The sequence below is a fragment of the Natator depressus genome, chromosome 7 (assembly GCF_965152275.1).
Source record: "Natator depressus isolate rNatDep1 chromosome 7, rNatDep2.hap1, whole genome shotgun sequence".
Lineage (NCBI taxonomy): Eukaryota > Metazoa > Chordata > Testudines > Cheloniidae > Natator > Natator depressus.
This window is the reverse complement of record NC_134240.1, coordinates 35,206,711-35,228,223: the sequence shown is the minus strand read 5'-3', so window position 1 is coordinate 35,228,223 and position 21,513 is coordinate 35,206,711.

Here is a 21,513-nt window from a genome sequence, read left to right as displayed (position 1 = left end):
TTTAAGAAGGTCTCTTTTATTTGTATGGTGTATTTAAACCAGAATTCTTCTGTACCATGGATTTAAGTATGTCTAATTCAAGCAGGTCTATAATACAGTATGTAAGAGTACAATCTACTTTGCAGCATATAGAACTTAGTTCTAGTGTGCAGCTAATCAGGGCATCTGCAGAGACCTGTGTGGGGAATAACTTCATATTTACAATAGGTAATAATTATCTTTAAGATGAAGCTCAAAATTCTTCCTTGATCAGATCTACAGACTTAACAACATTTCATTTGCTACGAACTAAGATGGTAGTTTAAGGAGGATCTTTCACCCTGAAGCTTTTGTAAGAGTCAAAGTACTGAAAAGGTCAGAATTTATCAGAGCCCAACTAAAACTAACAGGGTTTTAGAAGAGTTAAGGAGACCTTTAGGGTCAGCTGCAGAGAAGTCAAATCTAACTATTGGTCCAGCCTGGTGGTGGAGCTCAGTGTTATGCGATCAGAAAAAGGGATGTGTTTGAAATGAACATTCCTGAAAACTGTAATGTCTAATATTATTGTATTTTAGTTTAATGGCTATTTACTGTATGCTTTGATTTTTCTAAAATGGAAAGTGCTTTGTTTATAGCTATGAACACCCCAACCCACATACACACACCCCTCTTGTGAATATGTACATAGGTGGAGTATGCAATTACCCAAAGTTCGGTATCTGGAAGACTCCTGGTCATGTTTTTTCCTCTATGCTCTTTCCATTAAATTTTATGTTTGGCATTGTCTTCTTTCCATTTACAGTGAAGGTTTTTGTGTCTCAGCCATGTTTTTAATAATAGCTTCATGCTATTTTAGCACATGCAATAATTGTTTAGAAAAATATTATATGGACAAAACCTCACAAATATGCTAACTACACTTGTTTGGAATCCGAGTGATGTTTTGACATTGGCTATTAATCAGAAGTCCCTATTGAAATTCCAGTGCTTAACAAACGATGGCCCCAAGTGCCTCACTTGACATCAGTTAGGTAAACAAATAACAAAGCAATTTATCAATAACAAAATTATGCAAAGGAGCAACATGATTAGGGGGCTGCATCAGAGCTACATGATTCTTATGCCCATAAATGTACGAAGGGAGTACACTGAAGCTACCGGTGAAATTTTTCAAGGAAAAAGAACTTGACCAAATACATCACTGACTGACCATCTAAGCTACCACTGCAAAGTAGCGTGGTTCCACTCTGAAAAGATGGTAAGTACCTACTCCCTGGGTGCAGATCTGTTGACTCTTCTGAAAGGACTTAGGCCCAGATCCTCAAAGGCATCTGGAGTTAGGCACCCAAATACCTTTGATTTGGGTCTTACTTTTGTTTTTACTCTAGCTGTAAAGCCAATGGAACCAAGAGCCAGTGAGCTGGATTCAGTTCCTCCTTGTATCTCCTTAATGGAGTTATGTATTAACACAGGTCTGAGTGATCAGAAAGTAATGCAAGAAATAGAACTGTACAGGTGTCACTGAGAGCATAATTTGGCCTGAAGAAGCTTTTTACTTGTGATGCTCCATATGTAAGGGGACTGTTGCCCCCTTACTAACATTCAGTGGGGGTGTTTTGGTTGGCTAGCTCCCAGTACTAAAAGGGGAAGGGTCTATGGGAAATCAGGACCTTGAGACTGATATTGTTCCTGGGGACTGGGGAGAGGCCACGGCTCCAGGTCAGTCTGAATGACAGGGCGGGCAGGCTAATCAGGGAGTCAGGAAGCCAGGGAGGTCCCGTCCTCCATGTGAGCTGGACTTGCCTGGGTCAGACAGAGTGGGGCCGAGCTAAGGAGAAAGCAGGGGCCCAAGCTGAGCTGGGGAGCAGAGCTGTGCCAGATCCAAAGGGACCAGAAAAGCAGCCCAGAGAGAGCAGACTTGTCCTGGAAGGAGAGCTGTAGCAACCAGAGCCAGAGAGGCCAGAGAAGCAGCCTAGGGAGCTGAAGGCAGAGCAGCAGCCGTGCTGAGGCAGAGTGGAGCTGGAGCTAAGACAGAGTGGAGCTGGAGCTGGAGCTGGGGCTGGGGCTGGAGCAGTCTGGAGCCGGGTGTCGTGAGCAGCTGGGGAGAGTGAGGGGGGACCCTGGGCAGTGGGCCCAGCACAGGGAGATGCCTCAGCCAGGAGGCTCTGCAGGCCACACTCGAAGGGGGATTGGTAATCCCGACAGGGCGGGGGCAACGCTGGGAAGAAGGGCCCTGCCACCTAGAGCCTGTGGCCACCACACAGCGAGTGTCCAACCCACAGCATCCCTGCAGCACAGCCAGGGCCTGAGAAGAAGGCCTGGGACTTACAAGGAACAGCCTGTGAACTGCCCTGACATTCCAGAGACACTGTGATGTTCCCTGACACAGAGCGGGTTGATGTGTTTCCTTTAACCTTTCCCATTTCCCCTTATTCTTTTTAAAATTAATTGTTGATTAAATAACTTGCATTTGCTTCAAATTATATGTAATGGTCAGTGGGTCAGAGAAGTGCCCAGTGCAGAGAGAGTACCCGGAGTGGGGACACCCTAGCCCCTGTCCTAGGTGACCACAGCAGGGTTGGGGGTCGAGCCCCCCAAGAATCCTGGGCCCAGCCTTGTTGGGGTTACGAGGACTCTGCCAGACAGGAGAGTGGAAGGGGAGTCCTCAAGGGCAGGGAGGCCACTGGGTAAAGGAAGTGGGAGCGAGGACTCGGATCCTTTCGCTAGCCCACTTCACCGGGGTAGTTCAGAAGCCAGGAAAGTTCCCCACAGTAGCGTGACTATTCCCCTGCTTACACATATATGATAAGGAAAGAAACGTGAAAAGGAAAGAAACCCAATGGGTGTCTCAGAGCTCAGGCTAATTCTGCAAAGTGAGCAGGCCATTTGACATGGTAAGCAGTGACTCACAATAAGCATGGAATTCTATCAGTTACTTTTCTGAAGGGAGTTATGCTTTTAGGGGTCTTACGTTATCAAGCCTCTCACAGAAACTAAATCTCCTCCCCTGAGACTGTCCTACAGTGTAGTCAACGTTAAACAGAAGTCCCACTGAAAAAAAATGTCCAGAATGAGCATTCTACTCCGAAGGTGTAAAGCAAGAGATAAAATATAAGAAAAGTGTATAGGGAAGAAATCCATGTGACTACTTGAGGGGAAAAAACAATTAATGCCAGTGTTAAAAGATGGGCTTGAAATGTAATGTATTTCTATTACCATAGCACTTAGGAGCCCTACTCATGGATTGGGATCCCAGGGTGTTAGGCACTGTACAAACACAGAACAAAGAACTTACAATCTAAGTATAATGAACTGGTTTTACAAGCCATTTGGGGATAGTATTTTTATATGGGGGAAGCTGTGAAACATTTATTAAAATGAATGTTACAATTGTTTAAAGCTTTTTTCCTAGCTATACTAGATGTTTGTTTTTTCCTGAGTGTTTAAAGCATGCAATGACTCATTGCTTTTGAGGATGTTTACTCTCTAAATGTCTCTAGCTAAATCCCCTGCTGTTTTATGTTTACCTGACTTTTTTTCATATTCATTGGCAACCAGTGAGAGCAGGTGTGTATCACAGGAAGTACTGCCAATTAGATTATTCATTTAATTCTAGGTAATGAAAATATGCTTAGAAACATATAAAATCTCTGGTGGGAGTCAATGCATTAATTTCTTATTAGATTCCCACTGGCATTCTATGTAAATAGTATTCATAATTAATAAACCAAAATAATAACTAGAAAAGGGTAGAAGCCCCAAAGGGGACAATGCATTCCTTAGTTAATATGGGTTTTAATTGACTGACGCATCCATTGCCTTTGCAATCTGCTAAGAGTCCCAGTTTGAGTACTCGACGAATTAGTTCACTGTGCACTTTGTATAAAAGCTATAGCTAAAGGAAGATCTAGCTTTCTATTACATGAGGTGGAATAGTAAGTTCATATAATGTGTCCGATGAACTTTTTCCCCATCAAAGTTGAATAACTTAATTTTGAGTAAATGTCTTCATTAGTAGACAGCTTCATGGATTATAAATAGATGGTTTGGGATTTTTTTCCTCGGTTTTTGTTTTTTGTTTTTTATTATTATTGAGCCAGATCTATTCTGCCTGGATAAAGTGAAATATAGCAGTCCAAGAAAAAAATCAGTAACTCCTTTAAAATCCATGAGGGCTACTTCTTTCATAGCCAATCATTTACAAATTTAGTCCCCTAACCTGTAAATCCTTTTGCATGTGTCTAATTTATTGAAGTCAATGGAGTTACTCACATGAGTGACAGGTTTCAGAGTAGCAGCCGTGTTAGTCTGTATCTGCAAAAAGAAAAGGCGTACTGTAGCTGTAGCTCACGAAAGCTTATGCTCAAATACATTTGTTAGTCTCTAAGGTGCCACGAGTCCTCCTGTTCTTTTCACATGAGTGAATTTGTCTGTTTGTCTGGATCCCAGTCCTGCAAGGTGCTTGAAGCAAATGCCTGACTTTAAGGCTCTGAGTAGCCCTTTTGACATCAATGGGGCTACTAGTGCCTATAATTAGCCATGTGCTTGAGTGCCTTGATGAACTGGGGCCATACTTGTGTTGGCAGGAACAGTGAAAGAGAGCCTGAGCCTGTATTCCTTCAACACCCAAGCTCCTAGGAAGTCAGAGGGAATTTCGGGTGCCCAAAGGATGGGGGTAGAGCCCATCTTCTAAGGAAGAATCTTGCACTGGCTAAGAGATGGTCTTCAGTGACCTCGAATATTTTTAGCTATAATTTTTTGACTCCAGTACAATGATCTCTGCTTTTTAGAAGCCAGGAGCAAAGGATGAACTGTATAAAATTAAGATTGCTGTTAAGTGTACAAGTGAATAACTTTTCTTCAGTAATGATTGAAACAATGCTAAATAGTTTCTCAAATCGGTGTCTGGGTAGAGATTGGTCTCGTCTAATAAATTGGCTAAATCTCAGAATGGCTTTTCGGAGGAGTGTTTGGTTGTGTCCAAATAGGCCCATTCTAATTTTGAATTTAACCCACAGCTATGGAAGCAGCTTCAGATCGTGCAATTCAAATCTCTCTCCTATGTCCCCTGAAATTTTAAGGGAGTTTGGCCCATTGCTACTTTTGAACAGTTGGCCTCTGAGAGCCATTAGATTTTTAATTGTTGTTAATCTCATTTTTCTCTTAAGGATCATCCCCCTAATTGCTGCATACTCCTAAATGTGCATCAGTTTCACACTAACAAGTCACTCAATGTAAGAAAAAAATCAAATGTTGATGGGTAGGATTAATGGAAACACACTGTAAATCAATGGCTTCCTGCCTGTTGCCTGCCTTTCTGATCCATCTGCTAGAAGGCAGTTCTTAAATGCAGTGTGTCAGGAGATGAGAATTTCTTTGTTCTGCATGCAGTCTGAGTGCCACATGTACTTCAAAGACGTATTTGGGGTAAACATGGATAGTATGCACAATTCGTCTCCTACACCTCAGAATACCATTACAGTTGGCTAATCTAGAAGAGGAGATAGGCCATGCTGCAATAAGAAATTCCAGAGTGATTTCAACAGCTAAGTGAGAAGGAAAAGAGCCAAAGACTATAAAAAAGAAGTGAAACTCAAATGCCTCAAAGATATCTAAAGCTGTTTTGATTGTGTAACTTGATCAAAGATGGCAAATGAGGTAATACAACGGTGTGTTCAAAAGATTATGATCAGAGCAGTGTGCAAGGAAACTTTGAGGTAAAATAGAAAATTTGAAAACTATTTTACAAAGATGCAAATCATTCTTAGAGTTCCCCTCTCGCTGGCCCCAATATCAGAATGAATGGTCCCAAGTTGAAATTGTATGGCTAATTCTGGTCTAAATTGTGCTTTCAATTACACAGGCATAAATTCAAAGAAACTAACTATTGAATTCAGTTGAGTAATTCCAAATACACACAGGTGTCACTGAGAATGGGATAGGGCCTTAGTTATGTGATGTTCAATTGAAGAATAACGCCTTGTGAATTTTGAACATGGGGTTGACCCTTTAGTGACAATAGGTAAGAAGAGCCAAACCTCACACCTAAAAATAGATCCAATCTTCTCTCTGTACATGTAGCTTACATTTCCCTATTCATTGACTTTCTTCCACTGATGCCTGCAGTGGAGTATTCTGTAATAAATAGGCCTTGATCACTCAGTCATTCTCCATGTAGGCACCAGGCTCTGCCTGTATGGAACCAATTGTGGGACTGGAGCCACCGCTGGTTAATACAACAACCTGGCCATTTGGCGTAGCCAATGCTTCATTGTTTCACCTCCAGAAAATCTGTAACATATTTTTCCCTTCTCATCTCCCAAATGTATAATTCACATCTTGCAGCTGCCTTTGGCATCTGACAGTCCATGAAATCTTCATAGAGATTTTCATTTGATTCCTAACAGTAAGTCAAGTAGAACACTATGAGATATGCCTCGGAGGTCATGTAGTTACAAAGTATCTCTGCATTTGCATTATAGCAAATTTAAAATCATTTTATGATTTTTTTTTTAAAAAGTGACCTGAGTGCTCATTTGGGTCTAACATATGTTCCTCTACTACTTGTATGCTGAATCTTTTAAAAAAAAATATTGTCTGGGAACTGAACTTTTCAGACTCTTGAATGCCACGCTTGGTACCTGGAGGCCCAGGCCTGGATTTAGGGAATGTTGAGAAATACTTTCTACGAGTAACTGCATGATAAGACTTTTTCCTCCAATTGCTTTGCTTGAAGTACAAATGCTGTCCGCAGCATTCCATCAAAGAAACGGGGCTCTTATCAGCTGAATGGCATCCTGATTCACTGAGGGTCAGGTTTGCAGCTAACTGTTTTTCTTTGCTTTTTAAATGACTAATAAAAAGAAACCCCCTAGTATCTCGAACCTGGGTAGCATACCCACATTTACACATCTTGAGAGAGAGTATTTTGATTCTGTATCTGCCTCTAGAGTGCGTACCTATGGGCATGAAACAGTTTCATGTCTTTGCTAGAGGTGGTGCTCCTGGGAATGCTGCAAGTGTGATGGGTAACCTCCTTCCTGTTTGTAGATTAAAAACATGATTCATCTAATGTTTCATGTTCTTACAGAGCAGAGGTGCCTTCCTATTAATAGGTAGCAACTCATTGGGCAGTGTTCCTAGTAGCCTTGTGAAGGAATTTATTTATAAAGCTAACTCCATGAACTTGATATTTTTTTTTAAGAAAAGTCTGTAGTGCTCACTATTCTTTCCCATAGTCCCCTATATGTAAAGGTGGCTTGTGGATGAGACACTGTACAGAGAATTGGGAGATGTGGATTCAGTCCCTGGCACTGCCCCAGACTTACCTGACATGCCCTTCCCAAGGTCCCACAGTATGTCTACATAGCAATTACATGTCTGCGGCTGGCTCCAGCCCAAGCCCAAATGTCTACACCCCAATTTTACAGCCCCACAGCCTGAGCCTTGTGAGCCTGGCCCAGCTGTTGGTGTTATAATTGCTGTGTAGACATACCCTTAGTCTTTGTGCCTCATCTGTCCAATGGGGATGATAATACCACTGTGATGGGGTACACAAACACCATACTAGGCCCAAAAGGTTTAAAAGGCAATACTGGGTCCAGGTAGCCCTGCCCCTCTGGGCAGGTGCAGCATGTTCCAACTGGAGGAGCAGGTCAAAGGTTGCTCAGAAGCCCAGGCAAAGGGTGATGGTCAGGCTGCAGGACAGAGGAATCCTTCTCAAGCCAGAAGGGTGAGCCTGAAATGGGACCACAGAGTGGATAAAGGCCTCAGGCAGAGCCTCCTCTAATCATCACTCCCTTTGAAAACTTGCAAGTCCAGCAGGGCCCTACTCTTTTGGTTGTAAATCGATGGACGGTTTAGGCCATATGGGCCATGCCCCAAACTGCATGGATCTATAGGTCGGAAGTAGCTCAAGGAAGCAACTTAGGCTCATTGCCGGAAGGACCCTGCCAGTGTTGCTTCCCACAGGGCCATAGGCTGGGACAGGGTGGAAAGGGAGGGCCCAGGTCCCCCATCACACCCCCTTAAGGGCCTAGACCCAGATTTTGTGGAGGAGGGGCCGCTGAAGATCCCCAGCTTAAGGTCAGGAACAGGTACCTCCACTGCTGTCAGAGGCAAGGGGCTGGAAGTCGGGTGCTCTAACCACTAAGTCATCTGGCCCTCTGAGCCCCCTATCACAACAACTTTTTGCCCAATTTTTTCCTCTCTTGTCTATTGAGCTTGAAAGCTCTTCAGGGCAGGGACTGTCTCTTACTATGTGTGTGTGTTTTTCTGGTGGGGTGTGTGTGTGTGTGTGTGGTTTTTTTTTTTTGTGGGGGGGAATACTGTGCCTATCACAATGGGTCCCAGATCCCATGGGTCCCTTTAAGCAGCTGTATACCAATGTATTGCTGGTGCGCATGCAAACGTGGCTGCTTGCGCAGTCACTGCATACTCGCCAGGAGTGCTTGTGTCAGTGCAAAGGGCAGTGTACCAGTGTGGTATCCTTGTGTGTCACATGCTGCAGTCTGGCTCGGTGCTGTCTTGGAAGCTTTTTGCAGTGTGCTCTGGGAAAGAAATAGCTTGCCCGGGGATCTCTGGGAGCTAGGGGTCAAGTTCCCAGCATGCAACTTTCTACATCCCATAATACCATCCAGACCCCATTTTAAAAAAATCATGGAATTTAAGATCCCACAGACCTGTGTGGTACTGTTGGCCCTCAGAAGCATGGAGCCTACAAAGTTCTGTGCCGTTCTCATGAATGTTGTGAATGCAGGATATATGATTCTCTGGTCCTGTCAGGGCTGGGGAAGAACTGCAACAATGGGGGTCATGATGATTTCTTTGAGGACAGTTTGTGAAGGACATAGCAGAAAACAAATCAAGGTGATTGGATCATGGAGCAGCTGCAGATGGTGAAGCACTGTTTGTGGGCCGGAGAAATGAGCACTGCCTGGTGAGATTGCACCATAATGCAGGTTTGGGATGATAAGCAGTAGCTGCAGAACTTTCAGATGTGAAAGGCCACGGTCCTGAATCTGTGTGCTGAGCTCACGCCAGCCCTTCAGGGCATGCACAGCAGAATGAGAGCTGCATGGACAGCGGAGAAGTGAGTGGCAATTACACGCTGGAAGCTTGTAACCCTGGATTGCTATGGGTCAGTGGGAAACTATATTTTGCAGTTGGAAAATCTACAGTGGGGGCCATCGTCATGCAAGTGTGTAGGGCCATTAATCCTGCCCTGCTATGCAGGACTGTGACTCTCAGCAATGTACAGGATAGATTTGTAGCAATGGGATTCCTGAGTTGTAGTGGCTGATAGACATTTCCCTATTTTGGCACCAGCCCACTTTGCCACAGAGTACATCAACTGAAAGGGCTACTTCTCTGTGATTATGCCAACTTTGGTGGATCATTAATATCCGTGTGGGCTGGTCAAGGAAGGTTCTGAACAGGACTGTTCCGAAAGCTGCAAGCAGGGATCTACTTTCCTGACAGGCAGATTACAATTGGCAATGTTGAAATGTCAAAAGAGATCCTGGGAGACCCAGCCGATCCCTGGCTCACAAAGCTGTATGCTGACCACCTGGACAGCATCAAGGAAAGGTTCAACTACCAGCTCAGCAGGTGCAGAATGACAGTTGAATGTGCTTTTGGTAGATTGAAGGGATGCTGGCATTGTTTACTACAAAAATTTGATCTCAGTGAGAACATATATCCCACTGGTTATAGCTGCCTGTTGTGTGCTGCATAATAAATGTGAAACAAAGGGGAAAAGTTATTGTGGGGCTGGAGGGCAGAGGTGGAGCAGCTGTTTGAGTTTGAAAAGCCAGACACAGAGGCCATTACAAGAGCTCAGCATGGAGCTATGTGGTTGCGGGAGGCTCTGAAAGAGCATTTTCATGGTCATCCACATTAATGTGCTGGGCTTGGCTGTGCTCTGGCCCTGAAGGTTTGTAGTATACATTTATGCATTTAACACTCTTATGCATGTAACACTCTTATAATGAACCTATGAATTATTGTGTTGCTATACACTTATAACTATTCCACTGTTTTCCATTGACACTAGAAGTTATGTGGTGCATGCAGTACATTTAAACAAATGACTGGGTGTTATTCTTGAATCTTCGAGTTCTGTGGTGCTTTACACTTACAAAGACTTTCAGTACAGCTATCCATTCTGCAGTATGTGTGGTGAACTAATACAGAAATTGAAAGGAACAAACATATAAGGGAGAAATGCCTGCAAGATCCACGGAAACTTTTTTTAAAGGTACCATAATAGAGGCTCAAATTAAATGTATACCCCCCAATAAAATAAAAAAGTAATACCACCAAAAAATGCTGCCATGGCTAAACAGAGTAAAAAGTGGGTAGAGGCAAAAAAGCATCCTTTAAAAATTGGAATTCAAATCCTACTGATGAAATAGAATGAACCATAAACTCTGGCAAGTCAAGTGTAAAAGTATAACTAGGCAGTCCAAAAAATAATTTGAAGTGCAACTAGCAAAAAACTCAGAACAGACTTATCAGACACATACCCAATTTGTTGGGGAAAAGTCAACACAGCTTTTGCAAAAGGAAATCATGCCTCACCGCTCTATTAGAATTCTTTGAGCAGGTCAACAAACATGTAAACAAAGGTGTTCTGATGGATATAGTGTATTTGTCAAAGGCTTTCTGAAAGTCTAATGTCCCTCACCAGAGGCTCTTAAGCAAACTAAGCAGTCATGGGTTAAGAGGGAAGATCCTCCTATGGATGGGTAACCAGTTTAAAGACCAAAAAGGAAGGGTAGGAATAAACAGGCGGGAAACAAAAGGTAGGAATAAATGGGCAAGTATCAGAATGGAGGGAGATAATGTAGCCTGATCTATAGACTATGTATTAATTTTATTGATTACTTAAAAATTCCCAGTTATCACTTTGAGGGTCGATAGTTCTTGTCCCAAGATCAGGCCCAGTATTATTAAAATTACTATATAATTGTGTACCCTGATGTGCACAGTTGCAACACTCTCACACTCTAGGAACTCTTCTATATTTATATATAGTTTATTAATATAGCTAGCAAAGTCAAACGCTCTAACTCAGTAAGGTAGATAGAGATAATACAGACTGTACACCTGAACATCTATATACTCACATCATCCCTTGCAGGACAAACTGAAATGTTAGCCATCATCTTCCTCATCACCATCTCCTTCATCATCACCAGTGGCCATCATTCTGGCTCCTCCCAAGGGCTACATCTCTGTCCTACTGCTCACAGGTTGGGATGTAACTTTTATACGTTACGCTGATGCCATTATATCTAATGCAGATTCAGTAGGGGTATTTCCTCTCTTCCTTATTTGTATTGCCTCAATTTACTAATGTTGAGGTGTCCTTCCTGTATATGTTAGTATATTAATACGTGTAACTACCATTTCAGCTCATGATCATACCTGTCACCCCTTGCTCAAGTGGATTTGAAGTTATGACTTCCATGTTCCTTGCAGTAGCACATACAGGAACATTCTAACTCATACCAGTGTGCAAGCTCTTCTTAGTTCCCAAAATCTAAAGGTAACTGTTAATCTGTGCCAAGGGTTATGATCTACTTAACCACACTTTTATATTAGCTGAAGTGTAAGTTAGCATCTTACGGGATATAGGCCTGTAGATTTCTTTTGTTATGGCTGAATATAATGAAAGCAGCTAAATATAATGTATTCATTGGCTTGCCTTCAATAGGCAAGCTTGCCCTATGGGCTACAGTAAATAGCAGTGTTCCCCAGGGATCTGTACGGGGACCAGTGCTGTTCAACATATTCATAAAAGATCTGGAAAAAGGGGTAAACAGTGAGGTGGCAAAGTTTGCAGATGATACAAAATTACTCAAGCTAGTTAAATCCAAAGCTGACTGTGAAGAGTTACAAAGGGATCTCACAAAACTGGGTGACCAAGCAATAAAATGGCAGATGAAATTCAATGTTGATAAATTCAAAACAATGCATATTGGGAAAACCTCTCTACTATACATACAAAATGATGGGGTCTAAATTAGCTACTACCACTCAAGAAAGAGATCTTGGAGTCGTTGTGGAGAGTTCTTTGAAAACATCTGCTTAATGCGCAGTGGCAGTCAAAAAAAAAAAGTGTCAGAAAGGTTCGGGAACCATTAGAAAAAAGATAGATAATAAGACAGTAAAAATCCTTACACCGCTGTATAAATCCACACCTTGAATACAATGGGCAGTTCTTATTGTGCCATCTCAAACAAGGTATACTGGAATTGGAAAAGGTGCAGAAAAGGGCAATGAAAATGATGAGGGGGATGGAACGGCTTCCCTACAAGGAGAGATTAAAAAGACTGGGACTGTTCATCTTGGAAAAGAGACCTCTAAGAGGGGATAGGAGAGAGGTCTATAAAATCGTGAATGAGATTGAGAAAGCGAGTAAGGAAGTGTTATTTACCCCTTCCCATAACACACAAACCAGGGCTCACCCAATGAAATGCATAGGTAGCAGGTTTAAAACTAACAAAAGGAAGTACTTCATACAACTCAGTCAACCTGTGGGAGTCATTACCAGAGAATGCTGAGAAGGCAAAAGCTATAACTAGATTAAAAAAAGAATTAGATAAATTCATGGAGCATAGGGCCATCTATGGTTATCAGCCAAGATGGTCAGGCATATAATCCCATGCTGTGGGTATCCGTAAGCCTCTGAGCGCCAGAGGCTGGGAGTGGACAACAGGGGATAGATCACTTGATAACTGCCCTGTTCTGTTCATTCTTGTTGAAGCATCTGGCATTGGCCACTGTCAGAAGACAGGATACTGGCCTAGATGGACCACTGGTCTGAGCCAGTATGACTGTCTTATGTTCTAAGACCTGACAAGATCTCACCCCTAGTGCAATGGCTACAGATGACCCATGAACTACTCTTTATTTCGGTAGATTCAGGGTCAAGCTGGACAGCTGCTTATCTTTTTACTCCAGTTACCTGTAAGTTTGGTTGGGTACTAGGGAGTTCTTGTGCTGTACTGTAGTGTATGTAATAATACAGACGGAGTTAAATTGGGGATATTGGACACAATCACTATCTAATTCCTTAAATGTAATTCAATCCCATTTGGATTCTTTATATCACTATTTGAACATACGAATGAGATTCTCTTTATTGTAGTCTTGATAGGATTTATAGCCTTTACATTAATGAAGTGTTAGGATCTGTAAATAAGATTTAAAAAAAATCCTATCACTGTACAAAAATCATTAGTGGCAAAATCAGTGGAATTATAGTAAAAAGAAGGCTACAGTGTCAGCCTCCACAAATATCTCAGGAATATCAAATAACATTTTATTAAACGGAGAGCAGCCCCGATAACAAGTTTACCTTGGGTTGCTGCACTCCTAAGGCAAGTGTCAACAAACAAAAGTGAAGACCATGCTGCTATTCAGAAACAGCGGATCACTATCTCCTTTACTGCCCCAAGACTATTCTAGAGGGTATATTTTAATTGGTGATTGATGAAGGGCTGCTAGTATTAGATTATCAATTAGGATAGTTTATTATTAGTCAAGACTTAGCAAATTAAGATTGGCAAGTGTTTGTGTTGACTCTGATTTGCCAAATTAGTTGAGGCAAAATTTTAAAATCCGATTTTCTTGGGAGAAAGGAGACCCTGTTCTGAGTTATAGATGACCTTTGAGGGCATTAGCTACTGGGGTACAAGCAGAGAGTTTCTGAATGCTTGGGAAATGAGAGTTGAAAAAAACAACTAATAGTTGTGTGAAAATATATAGAAGATATTAAGAAAAACACCTGATTACAAGAGAATGAAAAATCACTTGAACTCTACTGGATCCAGGAACACTGAACAACCCTAAAATGGTAGAAAGTCTCTGAGAAGAGAGGGGGTCAGAACCCCTGCTGCATTGCCTTTTAGACTGGCTTAGCAGGTCACTTGAGGGTTCCACACCACACAGAGGAACTTGTGGGTGGTATAGAAAGACCACAACCACTTCTTCATCCCTTGAAGCAGGGGCAGGGCCAAAGGAAAGGAAGCATGGTCAGGGTTTGCTATGGCCCTTGGGCAGCCACTGAAAGACATAAAAGGCTACTCTAAATTGTGTTGTGGGACTTATCCAGCACTGCATCAGCAGCTGTGCACCTCCTTCCCTTCTGAGTGCTCTTTGGACGCAACTCAAAATGTGGACTCAAGCTTTCATATCTGATATAAGAAAATATAACCTGTAGGCCTGCTCCATCAACATCTGTTCATGCACGTAGTTCTTTCTCAGTGCGGTCACTTATGTGAATTAATGTTGTAGGAGCAGGCTCTCCCTTCCCCCATGTAGGCTCTTGGCTACGCTCTTATTAGAGAAGGAAATTCACCCCTTTAGGAGTGGGATGAGCAGTTCTAGAAACTCTTCAAAGCATCATTTCTTCCTTTCTTCTCTGTGTAGCTTGAAAGCTTGTACCTTCCAGCTGGTCCAATAAAAGAGATTACCTACCTTGTTGTTTCTATCCAGTGAGAGAGAGAGTCACTTGTTTCAGTGAGTCAGTAGAACCTATTTAACTCGTCTCAGACAATCAACATCTGCTAGCAGGGTGGTGTGTTCTAGGCAAACACTGTTAGTCTGTTAAAATCCTCAACTAGTCTCAAGTAATGTCTAAAACTGGCCCTTGCTGACATGTTAATCTAGTGATCCCTCCTAGATGAGTTTCTCAGGCCACCAGTAACGCTGATTTTCCCACTCACCAAAAAGTAACAAGATACTTCACTGAAACAGAAGTGGAGCAGGTGTGCAAATACCAGAGAGAGAGAGCCTAACAGCGTAAAAAGGGGATGTAACGTGAAGCTAAGGAAGGGAAAATTTACATTTTTGTATCAAGAAAAAATGTCCCCATGGTGCTGTTGATTGGCCTGTGACAAGGGAAGTGGTGGAAACCCCGTTGCTGGGTACACTTAAAACTGGGACTGGACAAATTAGTATCAATGTACAGTCAGGAACAACTGTGCATGGACAGGGAGATGGATGAGCTGGCATGCTGTGCCTTTTCCATCTCTAGAGCTATGATATCTAATCCAAGCTACCCAACTGAGATAATTTAGATCAGTGAAATGAGATATATATTGACTACAGACCAGGTTAGGTTAATGATTTAATACGGAAGTGTTGCAACCAACGTATAAATCACAAGTCTATGCAGCTGCCTATGGTGCAACTATGAAAAGTTAGCGGGCACACAGGTAGTTCCGCTTTCACATAGTTAAACAGCAAGCCTTCCCCCACTGTTCCTTAAGGAGAATCTTTTCCTGTTCTGCACAGACACTCAGTGCAGAGTGCTTCACTAACTTCCACCTCACTTCCCCTCTCCCCCCTTTTCTTTCAGTGTCACTAGGAAGCACTGAATGTAAGTAGACATTAAGTAAGTGGCTCTGTCAGAGAATAACTTTCACCAAGGCTAAGCACAGCCAATTTTCTTGTTCCTGGTGTAGTAAACACCCTTCCCTGGTACCTGTAGTCCTTCCATAAGAGAAATAATCTTTCACTGGTGCAGAGGAACAAATAGATTTGATTGGACAATTATACCACATACCTGAGTTGAAATGGTGAATTATTTGCCTGTCTGAGACATGGTTTTTGATTTGCTAAAATGTCTGTTAGATGATATTTTTAAAAACCAATTAATCTCATATCCTCTGTAGATTATACAGTGGATTAATCTTTGTATAGATGCCAACACTAGAAAACTATTAATAGGGACACTTGGAAGGGAAATTAGGGACAGAGTGTTAGCCCCTATTGAAACCTGCTGGAGAGAATGGATTCTTCATTCCCTCCCCCCTTCCTTCCCCCCCCCCCAAGATAAGTGGGGAGGGAAAATATCTTAAAAAGAGGAAGAGCTGGTAATTCTGTGTCTTGCTCTTTGCAGAATTTACAGATGCATAGATGGACCAAACTATTTTTGGTGAGTTCATGAGAATCAGAGGGCTCATAGCACAAAATACAGGTCTGACCTCCAAGCTTTTCACTTGAGAGCTATGGAGCTACTGGGGAACTGTTTGATCTCTGAATGTGTTTGTGGATTGGCAGTTTCAGTGTCAAATATTCCTATTGTTAGTGCAGAAACCACATATGATGGAGAACAATTTCAAGAGATTACTGCATGCTAAGTCTTGCAATTACACCTCTACCCCGATATAATGCGACTGGATATAACATGAATTCGGCTATAACGCAGTAAAGCAGCGCTCTGGAGGGTGGGGCTGTGTGCTCCGGCGGATCAGCGCATCAGCGTGTCTGACTCAGAAAGGGCAGTAATTGGGCCTCTGTTACCATTGCTGGAGTCACAGATGGATAAACTTGTAAGCAATTTAACCACTGATATCTTAAGGAAAGTTGCCCGGTACTTATAGTAATGGCCAAACCACTGTAGCTGTTATAGCCTGTGGGTCCTAGGATATGAGAGAGAAAAGGTAGATGTGGTAACATCTTTTATTGGGTCAACTTCTGTTGGTGCAAAATACAAGCTTTCGAACCACACAGAGCTCTCCTTCCGGTCCGGGAAGGAACCCGAGTACATTACTACAAGGAGTGGATTGTGCCTTTAAGACATAGGCCATGGCACGGGCTGTGCAGAGTTGCATTACTGCAGTGAGAGACAGGCAGAGAGCCTCCTGGGAAGCTTTGCTGCTTGCCACCCTTGGGCCGGGTGTAACGCCATGTATGGAGAGCTGATGTAAAGAGTAGTCAGAGGAAGCCATTTGCAGTGTGTGACCCACTTTGTCAGCCCTACAACCCCAGGGACTATACTACAGGTTCTTTGACCACCCTCTTGCAATGACAGGCTCTGTTTTCCCTGAATAAGGCTTCCTTGCCCCTTCTCTTTGGCTTTGGACAAGCTACCATCACTGTCAACACTCACCTGCAGCAGTCCTTGGACTCAGAAGAAATGCCATCTTTCCTTGCTCCATGCATAGCCACGAAGGCCTGTACCTATAGGTATGGCCGAATGCCGTATTATTTGTAACAGGGGCAGTTATGAAGTCCAACAGGAAAAAGATGTTTTTAAATCCATTTCCAAGTTTACACTTGGCTAGAAGCTCTTTCTGTGTTTCAGAGCCATGCACTGAACAAAGAGTGGGGTGATTTCCCTTTTAACTACATAGGAATGGGCTGACACATGAATTTTTGACACTGCATGAGGATTGGAAGGATATGTTGACATTGTCATTCAGTTCTTTTGTGATTAACAGCAGCCTCAACACCTTTCAGAAAAATCTCTTTAAAAGTCCATTTTAGGCTTCCTTTACAGGTTTGTCATCTTAGTCGATGTATTAGGAAGTTGATTTTATTTTCCACTTTTTTTAAGCATTCACATCTCTTCAAAGTTCATGGTTTTGAATATGTATGAAGACCCTGCCTTGAAGAGATGGCCTGTCAGTGTAACCCTCATCCTATGGAAATGATGCGTCCAAGAGATCTATTGGTTTAATAGTTTTATGGTTTTCCTGGTTACTTTTTTCCTTAATAAGGTCAACAAACTGACTGAGAAGACTTTCCTACCCACTTTATGTCGCATCACAGAAAAAAATTCATTCCTTCAGACATCAATTTGCAAAACACTGTCCCTATTGCAACCAATTCTGCCAAATAAAATGTTTGTCTATTTACTGATCTAGCAGTTTGGCACTTGGAACAGGCTCAATGGTTTCAGACCCACAGAATTTACCTTGGAAATACTAGGGATTTGAAAGAGCATTATAGATGTTAAAAATGCTTCACAATCAGGCAGAGACAGATTGAATAGTTGCAAAGGGAGAGCAGGGGATCAGGATGATAAATGGCTGAGAGATTTATTTGATGGAACTTGATTAGAAGTAAAGTGGATGCAGAAAGAGAGAGCAAAGAAAGAAAATCCACAAAAGTGAGTGAAAAAAGGCATCTTGGGGGGCCAGAATATAGGCTGGAAAATGAGGTACATGGGAGGGAAACAAGGTGGAAGATAGAGGAGAGGCAGGTGAAGCTTCTGGTTCTACCATGGGAAGTCTTTGTGCATTTTGCATTGCAAATTCATCTAATTTCAGAGAATTTGACAGGGATATACAAAATTTAGCAAAATCTTCTGATCTTGTGATCAGACATGGATTTTTCATTGCTGAAAGCTTCTTGTTTGTTTTTCTTTATTTATAGTGCTGCTTATTTTTCTCTTGGTACATATACAGTGGGATTTCAAATTATGGTAAAATCCCAATCTTCACTTACTGCATTGTTTTTAAACTAAGTCAATACAGCTCTATTTCTAGAAAAAGCCAAACCTTGCTAGAAAATTGTTGAGGGTCTTCAAAAAAACCCCAAATCTTCATAGATATACTGTGTGTGTGTGTGTGTGTATAATGCCTGCAAGGTCACATGGACATTTCAAATTCTCTCATCACCGATTTTTAGCTGCTGCCAATAATGCATGTGTATGGAAACAGTACTGTGAGACAGGAAGACTTTTGTTGCTGGAGACTGAGAACGTCTCTTCTGTTCTGTTACTTTTTTTTTTAACCAGGAAAACTCAGTTTGGATGAAAAATCCGAGTTGTTTTTCAAAGAGGTTCTTTCCTTTACCCACTTTAACAATAAGAATGAGTAAGAATGCTCAAGAGTCAAATCCTACTCCCATTACCTTCAATGGGAGCTTTGACATTGATTTCACTAGGACCCGGATTTTGCCCTAGGGAAGTAAAAAGATTTGCCACGGATCAGAGAGTAGCACCATGAATCAATGGCTCCATTAGCTTGAGATCCATTCTTCTCCTCACTCCTATTCTTTCGCTGTAACTACTAGACCACATAAGCCTCCTTACTATGTTGTAACATTTTTTGCATGTGATTGAAGTCAGCAGGTGATTTCTATAAAATCCTTTAGCATGAGACAGATTGTGGTGTTACCACACAGGGCAGGTGGCTGGGGCAGTAAGTTATGTGTGAGGATCCACGGGTCTTGCACCCGGGTCCGTGGGTCTCCAGGTAACTCTTGTAGCCCAGCCACCAACCAGTAGCTGCTTGTGGTGGGTGGGCTGGGTGGCTAATGGAACCTTAGCCCCACCAGAGGCACTGCCTACGGGAGTCCTGACTGGAGGAGTATCTGCCCCCACCAAGTGGTCTGGCTGCACTAGTAAGCCAGAAAGAGGCACAGGTAATTGTTTATGCAGCTAGGTAAGTTCCTGGCTAGCTGCTACGCTGGGCCCAATCTTCTCACCTGGCTCCTGAGCCCTGCTTCCCTGCCTTGTCCGTGGGTCCTGTCTTCCTGCCATGTTCCTAATTCATGCCATTGTTCTCTGACTCTGGTTTCAGCTCCAACCCTAGGCCCTAGCATTTGGCCTCTAAATCTGGTTCTGACTCTCAGCTCCATTTCCCAGTGCCTGACTCCTGCTCTGACCACTAGACATGACTGCCCATGTCCCCATCCCTAACAGTATGACTGTGTGGCATGGATAGAACCTTGCCCAAAAGAGTATGGAAAGAAACAGTTATTTACCACTGACATAATGGAGAAAGGATGTGAGATTTTTAAAATTCAGATTAAAGCACTTTGTTCCCATTCTGCAGGTAAGAAACATTAGATATTGTAGAATCTGTATACTGTCTGATAAAATTAAATGTTGTGAAGTGGCTTTGCAGGAGTATATGAACAGCTATTGAGACAACAAATAATGGATGAGGAGAATAAGTCAAGTTAGTGAAGTGGTACAAAAAAAAAAAGACAAAACATGCCACTCATTAAATGACTGTACACTGTCTCTTGAGTTTTGAAAATGTTTTAAGCTAATAGAAAATAGATCCTGATGGGCAACATTTCATAGTTAAATACAGGAAGATATTGTTCATGGGGATGTAACTTCTTCAGCAAACACAGAGAAGGGAAAGTAGAAGACAAGGTTACAGGAGATAATTCAGAAATGCTGCCAACATGCCGATATGTTAGTTTAGATGATAGTGAATGACAGCTCTGGGCAAGTTACTTTATAACCTTCTATGCTGTGTTAAGCATGTGAAGTGTGTGTCTATGTGAGATTCTTTCATACATTTTAGAATTATCTAAGTTTCAAAAGACGTAAGGCTGTGAATGATGGATGATGTCCAGACAAAATGAATTCACTTAGTATTAGATGGTGGACCAAATTCATCCCTGGTGTAACTCCACTGATTTAGCAGTGATGAATTTTGATCAAGATCTAAGGCATGAAGGGTAAGTCTGATCATGTACTCAGCATTACTTCAGATGGCTAATATTCACTTCCAATATTCTGTGGATAGTTAGTGAAATTTAGATGTTTGGAAAAAATTAATTTGAAAGTATACTGGAACATTTCTTGGACCAGCCTACTCTATTACTCATGCATCACAAATCCCTTAAAGTATTAAGGGAACATTTCTTAACATGGGGCCCTATTCCTTAAAGAGACATTAAGCAAATTGGGTTGTTTTCCTCTTGTTTAAACCATGATTTAGCATGTGCATTTCAGGAATGTTTAGTAAAATGTTACTAATCTGCATATTAGTCAGCAGATTACCATGGCGCATTGGCGCAGAAAAGATTTATTTGGAATTGCAATAAAGTCTGAGCATTGGATTCTCTTTCATTTAGACTATATACAGTGTAGTGTATAGCTCCATGATGTATTGGTCCCATAATTACATCTCCTAGTAAATACTAATACGTTTTAACACTTATATAGGGCTTTTCATATTCACAGCACTCTATAAAGTTCAGGTTCCGTGCTGCATCCCTTGTGCACCTAAATCTCCCATTAACTTCAGTTGGACTATTGGGTATGCAAGGAAAGCAGAATCATGCTCATAAAGTAAGAGCTTGTCTACATGGTGCAGCAGTGTGCTCAATGGAGATGTGATTTCTTAAGTGTGCTAACCTATTGTGTAATTGGCCCATGCAAAATGCACTAGGAAACTTTTACTATGCACCAGCAGGGTCTACATGGGCCAGTTAGTGTGCAGCATGTTAGCATGCTTTAGAAATCACTCGCCCGGCGAGCATATTGCCTCACCTTTTAGACAAGCCCTTCATGTACTGGGACCATAGCTACCTTATTGAACTTGTCTTAGTTTCTGATGGGTATATGTGTGTGTGTACGTATGTGTATATGTATGTGTGTATGTAGGGGTGTGTGTGTGTGTGTATATATATATATATATATATATATATATATATATATATATATAATAATAATAAAATTTTGCAGTATTGATTTGCTTGTTTTGCAGGCCTGTCACTGTCTTGTCACTTTCATCATGTTCATTATTGTGAAGCAAGAAACGGGGAATTAAAACCAAACCCTGTTTTTCCACTTGATGTATACTGAAACGCACTTATTAGGGTTTATCTTGCCCTCTGCTTTATAGATCCAATTGCGGCTCCTGTGAAACTGACTACTGTGTATAAGACACACTAGTTGGAATAAAGTTTGGAATGAAATAGACTTACTCTCAGGTGTTACACCAGCTGCTGATCAGCAACAAACTCCTTTAGTGAGTTATTTTTCTA